The following is a 16,155-nucleotide window of genomic DNA, read 5'->3' on the forward strand; positions in this document are numbered from 1 at the left end:
CACCCACACACACACACACACACACACGCACACAGTTTTTGCCCTGCAGTTAAATCCTAACACATGAGCCACAAGGGGTTGTTTTCTGTCTCCTTTATGCATCCTCCCAGCCTTAATTCCAGTGAGTAGCTAACAGAGGACAATGATGATGGTGATGATGAAGATGATACTAAGGAAAGCAGAAAGGACACAGCCTAATTTTTCCCACTAAGGTTCTGGCTGCTTTACTGAGATCAGCATGTCCCCTCCAGCATCTGACAAAGGACTTCATCCCACAGCCTGCAGGTATTGAGTGTGGTATGCACATGTGTGTGTAAAAGCAAAGTGAGGAGTTAAGAGCAGGACAGGGAGTTTAGCCCTGCATTAATAACAAAGGAGCTGCTGCACAAGCACCACGATACTTTCTGCTTGTAAGCCAGATCCAGTGCATTGCAAACTGAAAGCATCCCCATTTTCAAGACATAGCCAATCCCCCCACATGTGCACACACATACATTTCACGCCTTTTCAGCTCCAAAGGTGTGAAAAAGCAATGAGGTTTATTGCATGTTGCTCCATGCATACAAGGCCAGAATCAAATGCAATCACAAACAGACTGCCTGTGCATCAGGCCCCAGCTCTGAGAGTGTCTTCATTTCATTCAGATCTTGGCTTTTTCTTTTCCTTATTTTAAGTGAGTTTCTAGATATTGACACTACAAAGATGAGCATCAGAGACAGACCTGAGCACCCTACCCTGAGACAGGATTTGACTGAGTTGGCTGAGAGCCTGGAACAATAACTCTGCAAAATGCAAGCTGCTGTCTCCATCACAGTGGGATATTACCTCTAAGAGATGCTGACTTAGCTGGGCAGCAAGAGAAGAGTGGTGCGTGTCCAGCCTGTGCTCCCCAGCAGATACATCCCAGCTAAGCATTGAGGTGCAGACTCTCAGTAGTGGGAGGAAGAGTTTAACTTCTGCTGTACTGGGGGGGAGGAGTGTCCTGAGGTCATACCTGAATACAAGAAAGAAGCCTGTCCCCCTGTCCCTGTCCTTCTGGGAAGGAGGAGCTATGTTACCCTAAGCGGGCGGTGGGGTCATGGTGCAGGGCAGAGGCACTGTACTGTGGTGGGTCTAGTACCCTGGGTTGCCTTCATGCCTGTCAGTGCAGAGGGCTCTGCCTCATGCTTACCCATCCAGACAGATTCTCTGCTTCCTTCCTTCCATAATCCCTGACACGTGTAAAAAGTAGGTGTCAAGCACTATCCACTCTGAGCAGGACAGATCTGCACATGCATAGGTGTAGTCCCAGTAACTGTGCAGGGTACAGATGATCTGGCTTGGAGCTCAGCTCAGACTCACCCTGCAGAGTGCACAGTGCAGCTTGGCATCCGCTACCACTCTGCACAAGAAGGCAAGCAGGAACAAAGTGAGAAAAGACCCAGATCGTTTATCTCACACGGGGAAGCTTCAGGCCTTACCCTTATTCTGATGGGATAAAGAAGCCTCTGTTTGCCCTCCCTTCTCAAGCCTTATCACAAATAAGCCTTATCACAAATAGGGATCACCTACCCTTTCTTCCCAACTCTGCTACAATTTCATAGACATAAAATTAGGTTTCTCCCTTTACACACCTGGAAAAGGTTAAGGGCTGTTCTCTTTGCAAATAGGTCTGATTTCTTCTCTGCTCTTCACACCCCAATGAGCAACTGGGACCCATCCCTTCCCCAGCCCTACTTCCATGAGTGAAGCTCATTTAAAAATATGCATATTAAATAAATCTGTGCAGGTGCAATGCAACCAGCTGTGGTTTGAGAACTGACCAAGCATTCTGGATAGAATGGGCTCTAACATCAGCTCCCAGGCTGATTCTGTTGGAAAGGAGGGAATGAAGGTAGAGGGGAAGGAGCCATCTGAGGGATGGGATAATAACAAGATACAAAATAAGGCAGAAGCAGGAGAAGCTGCAGCCTCATAATTATCCAGGGTTTCCAAGGAGGTGACAGCCATGCTGGAAGCATACAACTCAGTCAGTCTGTTCTTATTAGAAGCCAGAACAAGATGTAATTGCCGATCTGTACTCAAAGGCAGATTTGTCTCAAGCAGAGGACAGTTTCTGAACCAGCAGACTTTGATAGCAGTGGATCTCAAAGGGACAGTTGAGAACCACTGAAGAGTTTAAAGGAATGGGCCAAAACCACTGACATCAATGTATCATAGGGTCTGGTACTTGCTAATGCTCTGTGATCCATCAGAGAGGGGGATAACCATGTGAGACAGTATAAGAGGCATTCCCAATATCCACAGCTCACGGGCTCTGCTAAGAGCAATCACCCATGTTAATAATATTTAGCATTAATGCAGAGCATCTCCTTGAAGCTCTCCAAGCACTTTTCAGAGGCTGGGGACCTTATTCACATTTTGCAGAGGTGGAAACTAGGACAAAGAGACTTGTCCAGGCTTGTAGGTGTGGAGTAGCAGAGCCCAGAATAGCATTTGGGTCTCCTGACTCACTCCAGCTGTCTGCCCACTGGCCCATATAGTCCCTTCACTGCAGTTAGGCTCCACTGTCCTCTTTCTTTCATCCTCTCTCTCTGTGTTGCTCAGCTCAGCCATTTCTTGAGGCCTGCAATATTCATGCGATGCTGGACCAGGCTATCAAATGTCCGGCAGAAGTTAGGGATTTCACATGCCCGCTGTTGAGCAAGGGAAGAGGGCATCTATTAACACTTCATTGTGGTAGCAAGTAATGGAGATCTACGTCTGGCTCACTGAAGGAACCTTCTCTTTCCATGTGAGAGGCAAGAGAAGGCAGATGTGATTGGCCTTCTCTCACTTCTAATAAACCCTATGAATCACAAGTAATTGCCTGCTTAAAAATGCTCTTCTCTGGGGAATGATCCGACAGCAAGCACCGAAGGAAGAGGGGGGTGGTATTGGATTTAAAAGAATAATTAGCTTAATACGTTTCTGGGCCTCAAAATGAATGCTCAGTCCTAAAAGATCAGCCCTTCTGGCTGAATTAGAAACAGCTGGGAAATAGCTGTAGCCAAGAGGGACTGTGGAGGGAGGGAGCATTCATCAACCCATCCCAAGGCCAGCCCCACTGTCTGGCTGGGATGTGGCAGTACATTTGAGATACAGTCCCTGTGGCCTCAGTGCCCACAGCATGTTGAAGCAGGCTCAGGTTCTTCAAAAGCAACAGGCCTGATGCTGACCTCACTTATGCACAGGCTTTTCAGGATTCGATTTTTATTGGTAAATGTTAATAAATATGATTTCACCTCACACTCACAGACTGATGAAAATATATTTCCATTGTTAATAATCAAAATGTGTAGAAGGGGGACATAAGAAAAATAATGGCTGAAACATTATTAGAGTTCATTAATGTGTATAAAATGCAATGAGTGGAGCAAGTATTTACATCTCTGCCTAGAACAGCTGGCTGTGGGGTGGAGCTGTGAATAAAGTATGCTGCACATCATTCAAGTGTGCAGTGTGTTGGGGTTAAAGTTGACAAAGATCATATCTCATACATAGTTACATTTGTCATGGGGCAGTTAAACTGCACTATAATAATAGGAGGTTTTTGTCTCATTTCAATAATGGGTCACAACAGAAAATCTATAGAGGAATGCTACAGTGAACACCCTGACCTAGAATTAAAAATGGTTAAAAAGACTTGGAAGGGAAATGAGAAGATTTTGCTCTGCACAGTTTGTAAGATGGAAGTTACCCGACAAGCAAATCGCATTACCAAACATTCGAACACTAAGACTCATTTGAAATGAGAAGAAAGTCAGACAAATAGTACAGGCTACGATGGAAGACTGCTTAGGAAGAATGAGACAATGGAAGGCAGGAGCAATGGATTTTCCTCACAAACTGGTACATGCATTGTGCTTTGAGGCGATTCCAATGAATGTGGTCCGGGGTTCAAGTTATTTATTTGTGCCATTTTGCAAATATGCACCAGCAGCTCCACTTGCCCAGAGCATCGTCATCCGGAAGAAAAATATTTCCCTGAAGTTTTTGCCCAGCACCAAGCAGAAAATAAGGAACTTTTGAGGGGTGAGAAATTTTCTTTAGTAATTAATGAAACCCCTGAGCTTGCAGGACAGCCAGCAATTAACGTCCTTGCAGTGCTCTACAGTGATAAAAATAAGTCTGTAAATAAAATTCTATTAAAATCCTCTGTTCTCCTTCAGTGCAGCAGAGGAGCTGTATCAATTTGGATTCAAGATGTGTTGAGAGAGTATGGCCTAACATGGGAAAACTGTGTGTCAATCAACAGTGACTCCACGAAGTACTTTCAACGCGTAGTAAAGGACTTGAATGAAATGTATCCACATCTGCCTCAAGTTCCATGTGGCCATTGATCATACATTAAAAATAAACAAGTCCCACAACATCAGCACATTTTTCAGCAATATTTAAACATACCAACAAGCAAAAGCAAGCATTTTTAAAATCTGTGCCAGCAACAAATCCATTGGATTTGCATATGTCCTTCTTCCACCCTGCCCCCTCCCCCTCCGCCCCCACCTCCCCAGGTTATGCAGCCTTGCTGGTTTTCCTGACTTGTTGCAGCAAAATCCATTCATGCACACTGGGACAATGTGACAAACTTTCTTACTAAAAACCAGACACAGTCACTTCAAAGAAAGCAGCAAAAGTAGTGGGATGGTCCAGGACAATGGAAACCAGCAAGAACCATACTGCAAGTTATCTTTTGCTTGTGCATTTTTGGGGGGAAATCCACACTGTTCATTTGCAAATGAAAACAAATGCACTCCTGATACGTCACACTGACATTCTGCTTAACTATGATCTGCAAGTTGCTGCTGGTGTAAATACTGCTTTAAAAGAAGTGAAACTCAGGGCAATGGGCTCTAAATGGCAGCCCTTCTCATCTGCAATGCATTCTTTTGCTTCATAATTTCAAAGCAAACTGAAAACAACAGCCATATCCCACAATGTACCAGACGGATTCTATGGATTGGGCTTTGTCTTTTGCCAACTGTAAAGTGCTTGACCCATTTTTCCAGGCTCAGATGTCACCCAATTACAGCAACTAAGAAAATATTCCGTGCATTTTCCCTTGCAAGTTTAAACATGGCTTTGACTTGTACATGGCATATGAAATGCCCTGTAATAGCAACATAACAGCACTTGATTGCTGAAAAAGTGAAACCCAGTCACTGGCTGTCATGTCCAGCATGGCATAATGCGCACTCACAGTGCCAGTAACTTCAGTGCCTATGGAGAGATCTCTCAGTTTGTTCAGAAAAGTTCAAGCAAACATCGTATGCGTGTCTCTGATAGCCGATTGGACAGCTCAACATTTTGATTACAACAAAGCCATAAACTCAAATTTGGAGAGCTTTTGAAATCTTGATTAGTCCGCTGGATCTAGCAAATTATGCATTCCAGTAACTGTAACAAAAGACCTAAATTATTTTAAATTTATTTTTAAATTTTTCACTATTTTACAACTGTGCTACCAAATGAACAGAATGATTTGAAGCAGGTATGATTAATTGATTTATGGATATTGACTTTTTATATTTGTACATATGATTTTATAAAGCTTTTAACAGCATACCATAATTAATACATTGTCTGCCTCCCATCCGTAATTTAGTGCAATCCTGAAAATTTAAATTGATTAAAAAATCAAAATACATGATTAAAAATGAATGTTGATATTATTCATCAAAATTATTTTTTAAAAAAATTGAATTCTGCCAAGCCTACTTCTGCAGGAGCTCTGGTTTCCAGTGCTGTTCCCTAGTTGCAGCAAAGTTAGTGAGGTGAAGTTCAGGGCCAGTGGCTGCATCTGAGCTTCTCAGAGCGGGCTATTGTATCTGCTGTAAAAATACTGAGGTGGGGAATTCCTCATGCACCCATCCTCCCAGTGTTCTCCACTCCTGTTCCCTTTTCAACTAAACACTCTTCCCACCCACCAGTGAATAGCATCCTATTAAGGGATTTTGTGTTGATGGGACGTTATCCTTTGTCCAGAAAGCATGCTCCACCTGCTTCCCTGTCATTGTGCTAGTGGAGGGAGGGCAAGAGGCTGCTGCCCTTCATTTCCTGGGTCTGCTCCTTTATCGTAACAAAGCAATAAGTCAACCTTTGAGATACTGTCCTTTGGACCGTGAGCTAGCTCCTTCACCTTTTCCTGGGGTTAGGGTCCTTTTTTGCTGCCTGTAATAACTGGGCATGCTCTATCACATTACAGAGACCTCTTGAGGGCAGGAAGCAGCCTGCTCCCCGGTTGCAGTCCATCCATCAGCAACCCAACGTAGAGTTAGGAGAAACAGAGCTGGAGGAGGTGCTCTCCAATGTAACCTGAACATGTCCCATTGCCTGCCTCTCCAACACAGGGTCCCATGCTGCTGCTTCTGTTTTCCTTTATTGCCTGAACATAGTTATTAGATGGAGGTCTCCCTTCCATCCCTACAATGATATACTGTAGCAATGCCAGAGCAGAATACTATGTGAACTGCCAGGGTGGCATGGGGAAAACCAAGCACGCTTCTGTTGCCCTTATACACAAGGAGTAGCACAGTACTCAAGTGGTAGCCTCATTTAAACAAACAGAGCTTCTCCTGGAGTAAGAGGGGCAGACAAGCCCTGAATTAATGCCTTCCTCACCCCAGGGCAGGCCAGGGGTTGGCTGAGGAATGTCAAGGGCTGGATGAACATGGATGCTGTGTTCCCCCCTCACTCTGGGCAAAGTGATTCCAACCTTGGCAAGGCTGGGGTCCCCTCTGGGTTCCCTGGTGGGGGAAACTAGAGTTCAAGAAAGATGGAGACAAAATTTCTCTCTATCTCAAAGCCATATATGGCAGCCTTGGGCTCTGTTGGCAGGGCAGGGTTTGGGGGTGTTCAAATGAATTCAGAGCTTTCATGGGGCAGACCTTCCTGAATGTAAATCATTGTAGCTTTATGGCTTTAACCAGGGTATGCTACTTCACACCTTCTGGTGTGACTGCCCCAGCAGCAGTATATCCCACGTTGGTTCTTGAAGCTGGTTAGACACTGTCTCCTTTCTCTTCTTCCAGTGTGAAACACAATCTCGGACCAATCAGAGTGGTATGTTCAGGACTCTATAAACACAGACTAGCCAAGAGACTGAAGTACTCCTGTCTGCTCAGTATTTCAGTTAGTGACTAGTTTGACATCTCTGCTTTTGGAGACAGAAGTGACAAAAAGACTTCTCTGCAGCATCTCCCTGTGTGAACCTGGCTGGTTGGGACTTTAACTTTCTCAGCAACTCCTGGGAAGAGTGGAAGAAAGGTCAGTCTGCCATTGTAGATGGCTGGAATAATTCAGTTAAGCATCTTCCTATGATGGAGCACAATCCAGTGTGTCCCTACTGCTTGCTTAGCCTCCCACTCTCCTGCTCTGCAAATCCTATGTATTCAGCAAGTACCATTAGAACTGCAGCCTAGGGAAAGAACAAAAATGTTTTTCTTAATAACAGGCTTGTTTGGGTTTGTTTTTTTAATAACAAATTGCCATAATACAGTGTGTACAAGGCAGCAGAACAGTTTGTCACCAGCTGTCTGGCAGGACCATGTCAAAGGTGCTGTTAGATACTATGGGGAATTGCCATGAGTGAGGACTGAAAGGCTGTTGACTTGTGAGATCAACTCATTCCCTCTCAGCCTTGTAAGTCTGTCTATTGCTGTAGCATCCATCCCCAAACTATTGTTGTCATCAGTGACACATCCACAGTGTGGGAGATGCTGTACAGCAGTGGTCTCCAACTTTTTAAAGCAGGAGATCACCTTTGGCATTGAAAAGCAACCCAAGATCTACTGTGAGCCACTGCACAGACCCCCACACCCCTCCGCTGCCCAGTAGGTAAGTCTGTGGGGAGGGAAGGGGGGCGCAGATCAAGGCAGAGGGAGAAAAAATATTTGGGAGCACACCTCCCCAGCAGGTAAGTCCCACCCAGCTGGGGCCTCACTCAACTTACCCTGTTCCTGCCTCTGCAGCACTGTCCCTCACCATGGGGACATCGATCTAGCCCCTGCCCCTTCTTTCCCCAAGGACTGACCTTCTGGGCTGGGGCACACGTGTGCATGCACGCAGGCACTCGGCCCCCCCACCCCAGCCTCGGATTGACTCCAAGAGGCTCCGAGATCTACTGCAAGAGGCTCCAAAATTTGCCAGTGGATCAAGATCCGCTGGTTGGTGACCACTGCTGTACAGACATAAATAAAGACCGTCACTGCCCTAAAGGTCTTAGAATCAAAAAGGCGAAAGTAGAACAGAGCTTCTACTACCAAGCTTTCAGGGCTAACCCAGAAGGGCAATGAAGGCCAGTGTCCCACTTCTTGTCCTTTGCTAGGCCTTGACCCTTCTGGGATGTTGCCAGGCACCTTACACTCACAGCTATACCCTTCCTATGCAAGTCCCTCTCAAATGCTACATTCGGCCCTTGAGTAATGGGGTCCATTGTAGACTGTGGAACCTATCTGGCAGGATGCAGAACTTGGTGGAATAGGATGAGGGGACGCTGAGGATAAAGAGGAAGAGGATGGATGAGGTCCCTACATGACGCTTCCTGCACAAATTCGACACCATGTAGCAGCCAGGCATTCTGTGTTGGGAGCTCAGGCAGGACACAGGATGTATGTAGAAACTAGGCTAAAACGGTCACAGAGAAATGGCCCCCCTGTGGTGTGAGCGTGGCCTTACCCACCCCGTCCCTCTCTCCCATAGCCTGAGGAGGAAGCCTCTGTACCTGTTTATTCTTTAGGTCAAGTGAGAGCTCATAATCGGAGGCAGCTGCGTGGGAACACGTGGCCGTCCCTTTGCTGCGCTGTACCCTCACTGGGGAGCCCGTGTGGTGGAGGCTCGCCTTCTGCACCAGCGGGGAGCACCCCGCGGCCTGCTCCTCCTGCAGCTCCGCATGCTGGGCTTTTAGCGTCAGGGTGTCGGACCTGCCTTCCTGGCTGCCGTGTCTGCTGGCCTCCTTCGGATCCTCCGTTTCACACCCGGGTTTCTTGCTGGTGGAACCGCAGGGGTCATCGCTGTGAACAAAACGCAATGTTTCGCTTGTTTTATTTGGTTTTTTGATTCTCTGCCCTCATTAACTGATCTTCCTTTTAAGTGTTCAGGTAGCCTGGGCTGCAGGGTGGGATCAAGGAACCTTTCTCTCTCTCCCTGTCTCTCAGGGATGAATCAGGATTGTGCGTTGACCCAGAAAAGGCTCTGGCCCCTCCCTCCCAGAGAGCCAGCATTGTGCCCTGTATACCCTTCAGGAGCCAGAGTCATATATGACTCCCTGCTGTGGCCTGTCTGCCCAGTGGTGCCACCTTAGTGACTTTGTCACCAGATCTAGAGACCTTTGGGGATCCCTAGCAACTCTCCAGTCTCTAGTTACTAAATGTACATATTAAAGATCTTGTATCAATTTATTGGGGACATACATGGAAAACTGTCTAGTGCCACTTTTTGGAAGCTTTAGAAGGTCCACCTCATGCAATCCTGAGGTTTGTCAAGTGACTATATCTGCCTCCTCAGGTCAGGTTGTGATATACCCAGAGGGGCTGGTGGATCTCCTCTTCCCTGGACCTCATCCTACCAGCAGGTCATCAGCCAGCCACAGCAGTCATTTATATGCCATGCTGTCTACTGCTTACTAGCTCACTGTTGCATTTTGGGTCCCATCTGCCATGGGACCTGGATCCCAAAGATCCAAAGAACTTGCCTACATTTAGAGGTCTAAAGGTACAAGCGAAATGAACCACAAGTAACTGACTTTCATAGAGCAACCATTAGCTTTGTTGGCAGATCCATGGATTGCAGAGAGCAGGCAGCCCTGGGACCCAAAATCTTTAAAGTAAATCTCTAGAAGAAGGCATTGGTGATTTCCAAGCTTTCATAAAGGAAGCAGACCCACAGAATGGATGCTGCACTGATGGAGTCTAGCGGTGAAAGGAAAGCACCCTTCTCTCCTCACAGCTAAGTCATCTGGGTCAAAGGAATAGCGGCTTAAAAAAACAATGTGTGTTAACAATGCACATTAGACAGCCTGGAGTTGGTGCATGTCTGAGCTACTGGAGATGCTGGGAATTCTGTTTTTAACCTCTCTTGCTAAGTGTTTGCAGATACCAAAAGCTGACTTCAACAGAGATGTGTATTCTGTGACTGGTTCTTCTCTCCAGTTTGACACTGATGTCCTACAACTGACCACAGTGAAGTAACTCCTGCCTCACAGGAGAGTACAAGACAACACAACCAGCTCCTGATCTCTATTAAAATTATGCAAATCTTAATGGAACTGCACTGACTTCCATGGAATCATTCTGATTTAAATGGGGACAGAATTCGGCACAGAGATAGCTACTGTTCTACTTAAATCTCACTGACCTATTTAAATCTTTATTTGTGATTCACAGGGTTATTTTTTTCTTCCAACTCTGCTAATTATTGGGTCAGGTGCTGCTCTTCCTAACTCCATTTTGCACAGTGTCATTCCACTCCTGATTCACACTGGTATAAGTGAGAACAAAAAAATCAGACATGCTGGGTAATATTTTTCAAAGTGCCTAAGTGACTGAGTGGCCTATGTCTCATTTTTAGAAGGCCTGCCTGGTTACTACAGGCCTTAGGATTTGTCTGCATTACAGGCCTCTGGATTTGTAGCTCTGTGCCACACTTGAGAGAGCTGCTGAAAAGTAAGACCTGTTCACTCTCCCATTCTGCAAACTCCAAACCTAGAACCAAGGCAAAAGGCAGTGCAAGGCCTTTTGTGTTTATACATGTGCTTGGGGGGGTGCTTTAAGTAGAGCGGCTCTAAGAGCTGCTCTACTTAAAGCACCCAGAGAATCTCATGTATCAGTGTCCCTGTCTCCAAAATGGTGACAGGGCGCTTTAATTAAAGCTCATCGAACAAGGTTTAGATAAAGTGCCCCCGCTGCCATTTTGAAGCATGGGGACACTGATACATGAGATGTGGGGGGTTGCTGGAGTGCAGTAGTTACCACACTTCAGCAGACTCATTAATTGAATCTACGGAGCAGTCTCTCTGCTCATGTATAGGCACCCTTAAAGGCTAACTGGTTCAGAGAGATGGTAAGGACAGTCCTGGGATACTCCTATCACTATTCTTAAGATCTGTGTACCTGGCAGACTTGAGGGCAGTCCCCAGAGTGTGCCCACTGTGTTAGTTATAGATTTTGGAGTACGGAAAGTAGGAGCACATTTATAGATGATGTGTAAGCGTTGACAGTGGTGAGGGGGGTACAACTCCACACCAGTGCCCCCAACCCTGCTGCTGCTGGAGACTGGCTGCAGCCTAGCTGCAGCCTCCCACCCCATGTCCCTCCATCAGCACAAAAATCGGGGATGGTGGTGAGGGGGCACATGCCCCCCCACTATGCATCACCTACGAGCACATAGGTGGAGCTTATATTTAAGTTGCAGTGCCACAAGTGATGCATACCTAGTGCAGACATACCCTAAGGGTGAAGTAACACATTACACTTAGACAAGTTATATGTTATACTTAGAGGACACTTAAAACATGACCATCCACAAGATAAATCTCATTAACTCATGCTAAGTGCTCTCTGGGCATCTCAAAGTTATGCCGATTTAAATGGAGGTTAACTCTGGGGTGTGCTACATAGTTCATGTCAGGATAATCTCAGTGTGCTCCACAAAAATAAAGTGAGCAATTTGAGGTCCTCAAATTCCAGGATGCACCACTCCCACATCCCTTCCTCTGAGTAGGGATACAGCCCAGGTGACAGACCTCTGGTGGCAAATCAAAGCTATGCAAGGAAGAAATGCAACTGACAACGTGTGACTGTGCGTTTATAGATGTGCTCTGGGAGGCAGGACTGGGGGGGAGTGGGGAGTGCTTTAATTAGAGCGGCTTGGAGACCGGCTCTGAGTAAAGAGCCCAGAGCATCATGTGTAATATCATCCCTGCATTGAAAAATAGCAGCAAGAGTGCTTTAATTAAAGTTCATTGAATGAGCTTTAGTTAAAGTGTCCCCACCACCATTTTTCAGTGCAGGGATCCTGATACATGTGATGCTGGAGTCTGCTGGAGCGCTCCAGCAGACTAAATTAATCAAGTCTGCTCTGACGCACTGTAATTACAGCGCACTGGAGGAGCTTCACTACACATGTCTAGGCAGCCTAAGGCATTTCTGAACATATTCAAAATGTGCTTAAACAGAAGTTTGTTCCTTCCTGTATGAGGTTCTGTCACTTCTTGGTACTGAATTCATAATCTCTTCTTGTGAGATTATGGTAATTTCCATGGCAACTCATTGTGATGTCACAAACATAGGATCACAAATTCACAGCAGAGTTAAGCAGAGGTTTTCTAATATACAACTACTATAATGGCAAGGTGAAGACAGAAAAATGAGTTCACAAAGGAAACTGATTTACTGAGTAAGCTCCTTACAGTCAACTATGTCAAGAGCATATTAAAAAGTATGGTTGGGCATTCATAAATCAAGAAGCACCACCATTACAGTTGTACTTAGAGCTTTAATTCTGCCCTTTTGCGTACTTCACAGAGTCTTTAATTATTCCATTCTTCAAATAATGACGCAAAGTATTTTTTTCTAAACCAAGGGGTATTCATGTGTAGTAATCGCTTCTCGGCCTCTTGAAGGCTCAGATCGAGCGAAAACATTTATTCTTCAATCTGTTCTAGTATCCGACTTCATTCTTGAATACAACCACTGTTTGCATCTGGATAGAAGTCCAGGGCATCTTTAATATCAAACTTTTTCTTTGGTAATGTCTCTTCCCTTACATTTTTATCAGCAGGCCATGTACTTTCCTTTTTCTTTTTACCCAGCAGTATAGTCTTTTTAATGCTCTGCTCATGAGATGGCCAGGTGAGTGTGGGATTGATCCTATTCTCACTGAAGTCCATGCCAAACTTCACTATTTATTTTGAAGGGAAGAGAATTGTGCCCTACTAAAGCTACTTAGCTGGAAACATAACCTCCAGTTCAGCAGGTCACTTAAGTACATACCTACGCACTTTGCTGAATCAGGGTGACATTGTGGCATGCCAACTTTAGTGCAATTTAGAGATAGAGACAGTGGACTAGAAAACTGTCTTCCCTGAAAACACAAGTCGTTTATATATGCTGGCAAATGTTCCCTATGGCCCTAAGCCTACAGAAACTTATTCACATGCTTAGATTTCTTAGTGTATGTTCAAGGGATGATTGGGTGAGCACAGGTTTGATCTTCTTCTCATTGAAGTCCAGCAGCAGATTCATGGATTTCTGTAGGGCTGTTCTTGGAAGTAAAGATAAGTGTATGTATAACATATTCATTCTCATACAGCAGGTGGCCCACCCCTGAATTCCCAGGCCCTCCTCCAAGGGCCTCTGGCCTTGCAGGCCAGATAAAATGGTTCTGCAGGCCATATCTTTAACATCACTGATCTGCATGGTTTGAGTGAATGGCTTTTGTGATTTCGCTAGAATCTGGAGTCTGTCTGAGTAACAGGAACTGCCAACAAGTTACCAAGTGTATATAACTAAGGGCCATGTTCTTGGACCAGGTCATTAACATTAGTATCAAATGCAGTAGTGAAGGTAAGCAGGATGGTGAAGGGATTCTCCTCAAAGAGTCCTTGGCTATGGAATATGCTCTGCCCCTTTCTCCAAGCTGGCTAAGATCTGCTGAGCTTCAGCGACACTGCAAAGTCCATCTACTCTGTCAGCCTATGGTGTGGGTGAGAGTAGGGAGATGAATGATAAGGTTAGTGAATCCTGGGAGGGTCAGTGCTGTCAGTGTGATCAGGCCATTGTTTGTTATGACAACATATGTTATGACGGTGGTTGAGGGAGTAGTCAATTAAAAGTAACTATTTTTAAAGTCAAACATGTCACAGGTGGATTCCTATTTGCATAATTTGGAACAAACTCAATCATGTGGGAAGTGTTATAACCATGCTTGAACTCCACCTGATTTGAAATGATTTACCTATGCAATTTTATATTGTTCCTCTCCTACTGCAACTTGCTCACAAGGAATTTCCTGTGTGTATGTGTGTGTTGTTTAAAATAAAGAGAAAGTGCAGGAGGAAAACACAAAAAGTGAGCTTTACTTTTCAGGCCTTTGTTATCATAGTTTCATAGCAGCTAGGGTCAGGAGGGACCTGAACAGATTAGCCTGACCCCTGCCACAGGCAGGAATGAGTGCTGGGTTCACAAGACCTCAGACAGGTGATCATCCAACCTCCTCTTGAATTTGCCTAGGGGCAAGGATCACTTCCCTGGGAAGTTGGTTCCAGATTTTGGCCACCCTAACTGTTCAGCCTCAGCAAGAGGAGGCTGAGGGGGGACCTGGTGGCTGCCTACAAACTCATCAGGGGAGATCAACAGCAAATAGGTAGAGCCCTTTTTTTGTTGGAAGCCTAAATATTGCCTTCTGATCTCTAACTTAAACCTATTCTCCATCAGCTTATTACCATTTTTCCTAGTCACCCCAGGTGGTGCTGGGGAAAAAAGGGCTCTACATATTTGCTATTGATCTCCCCTGATGAGTTTGTAGGCAGCTACCATATCCCCCCTCAGCCTCCTCTTGCTGAAGCTGAACAGGTTCAGGTCCCTCAGTCTCTCCTCATAGGGGCTGTCCTGCTGCCAAGCGGGTGGCCCTCCTCTGAACCCTCTCCAGGCTGGCCACATCCCTTTTGAAGTGCAGTGCCCAGTACTGGGTGCAGTACTCCAACTGCGGCCTGACCAGTGTCGCATAGAGGGGGAGTATCACCTCTGGACCAGCTTGAGATGCACCTTTGGATGCATGACAAGGTATGGCCGGCCTTGCTGGCTGCAGTCTGGCATTGGTGGTTCATGTTCATCTTGGAGTCAATAATGACTCCAAGATCCCTTTCTGCCTCTGTGCTTTCAAGAGGGGAACTCCCCAGCCTGTATGTATGCTGTGGATTCCTTCTCTCAAGGTGCAGAACCCTGCATTTGTATACGTTGAACCCCATCCTATTCTTGTCTGCCCACTTTTGTAGTCTGTCTAACTCTATTTGCAGCCTCCTTCTCCCTTCAAGTATGTCCACCTTGCCCCACATCTTGGTGTCATCAGCAAACTTGGACAGCATGCTTTCCACCCCCTCGTCTAAGTCACCGATGAAGATGTTAAAACAACCGAGCCCTGGGGTACCCCACTGCTCACCAGTTTGAGTACAGCCCATCCACCACTACTCTCTGGGTGGGCCCCATCAGCCAATTTTTTTACACATCCAACTGTGCAGGCATCAATGGCACAGTCGCTTAATTTATTGATGAGGATGGGGTGAGAGACAGTGTCAAAGGCCTTCTTAAAGTCTAGAAAGACTACGTCCATGGTGACACCATCATCCAAATGGTGGCATGCATCACTGCTTGCAGGTTTCCTAATAGGGAGCAATTTGGCTGGACACCAGAACACACTGTCCCTCCCATTTTAGGAGATCCAGAGAAGGAAACAGTCTTCTTGCACACTGCTGCCTCTAACGTGAGTCAGGTTTGGGGCTCTCACTTGCCAGGCTTACAAAGGACCTGCTTCCATGTCCCTTCAAGAGATGGGAAAAATTTCTACCAACTTCAATGAGTGAGCATTGGATCAGAAGCAAAAAGAACAGCAGCATTCTTTAACTTCACTGTGTTTTAATATGTTTCTCGCAGACCCTTAAGGCCCTAATGCTGCAAACCCTCATGCAAATACGTAAAAAGCCCTCATGTAAGTACGTAAAAAGCTTCATGTACGTAAAAAGTACTTTTCAATTTAGTAGTGCTATTCAGGGCATGTAAAGTTAAGCACATGCAGAAGTCTTGTTGGGATCAGACGCCAAATGAGTCAGACGTGCACACAATGTTGCCTGCCTTAGTCACATTCTTTCTGAGCACAGTGAAAGCTCCCATACAAAATGCATCAAACACATGCATCATGAACTTTCCTGTGGGTTATAACTTGTTCAGAACAAAATCCAATTTCACTGGAGCACTCTGCAGTATTATTCAGCAAGTGGTATCTTCATGCTAAATATATAAAAAATATTAGCTGTTGAGCTGTTCAGAAAGTAGTTGCTGATACCCTTTTAAAATGGGAACAGGATCTTTCTCCAGGTCTTTGTATGTGAAAATGGCTGAATCATTTTTTTTTTTATTTTGC

The 16,155-nt window shown here is 45.5% G+C and overlaps 1 protein-coding gene across 5 annotated transcripts in view; it reads right to left on the minus strand.

The window, feature by feature from the left end:
• The window catches only part of IQSEC3 (IQ motif and Sec7 domain 3), a 147,588-nt gene that overhangs the window by 36,678 nt on the left and 94,755 nt on the right, over nt 1-16,155 (minus strand). For 3 of the 5 annotated variants that reach the window (XM_019544596.1, XM_019544595.1, XM_019544594.1), the window contains exon 1: nt 8,744-8,825. The exons of 1 other annotated variant lie outside the window; for it this stretch is intronic. The gene's annotated coding sequence lies outside the window, so the exon portion shown is untranslated. Of the gene's footprint in view, nt 1-8,743; nt 9,033-16,155 lie in introns of those variants that run through there. One more of the 5 variants, XM_019544593.1, reaches the window with a different exon arrangement.

This window comes from Crocodylus porosus, unplaced genomic scaffold, assembly GCF_001723895.1.
Source record: "Crocodylus porosus isolate Cpor-Errol unplaced genomic scaffold, CroPor_comp1, whole genome shotgun sequence".
Lineage (NCBI taxonomy): Eukaryota > Metazoa > Chordata > Crocodylia > Crocodylidae > Crocodylus > Crocodylus porosus.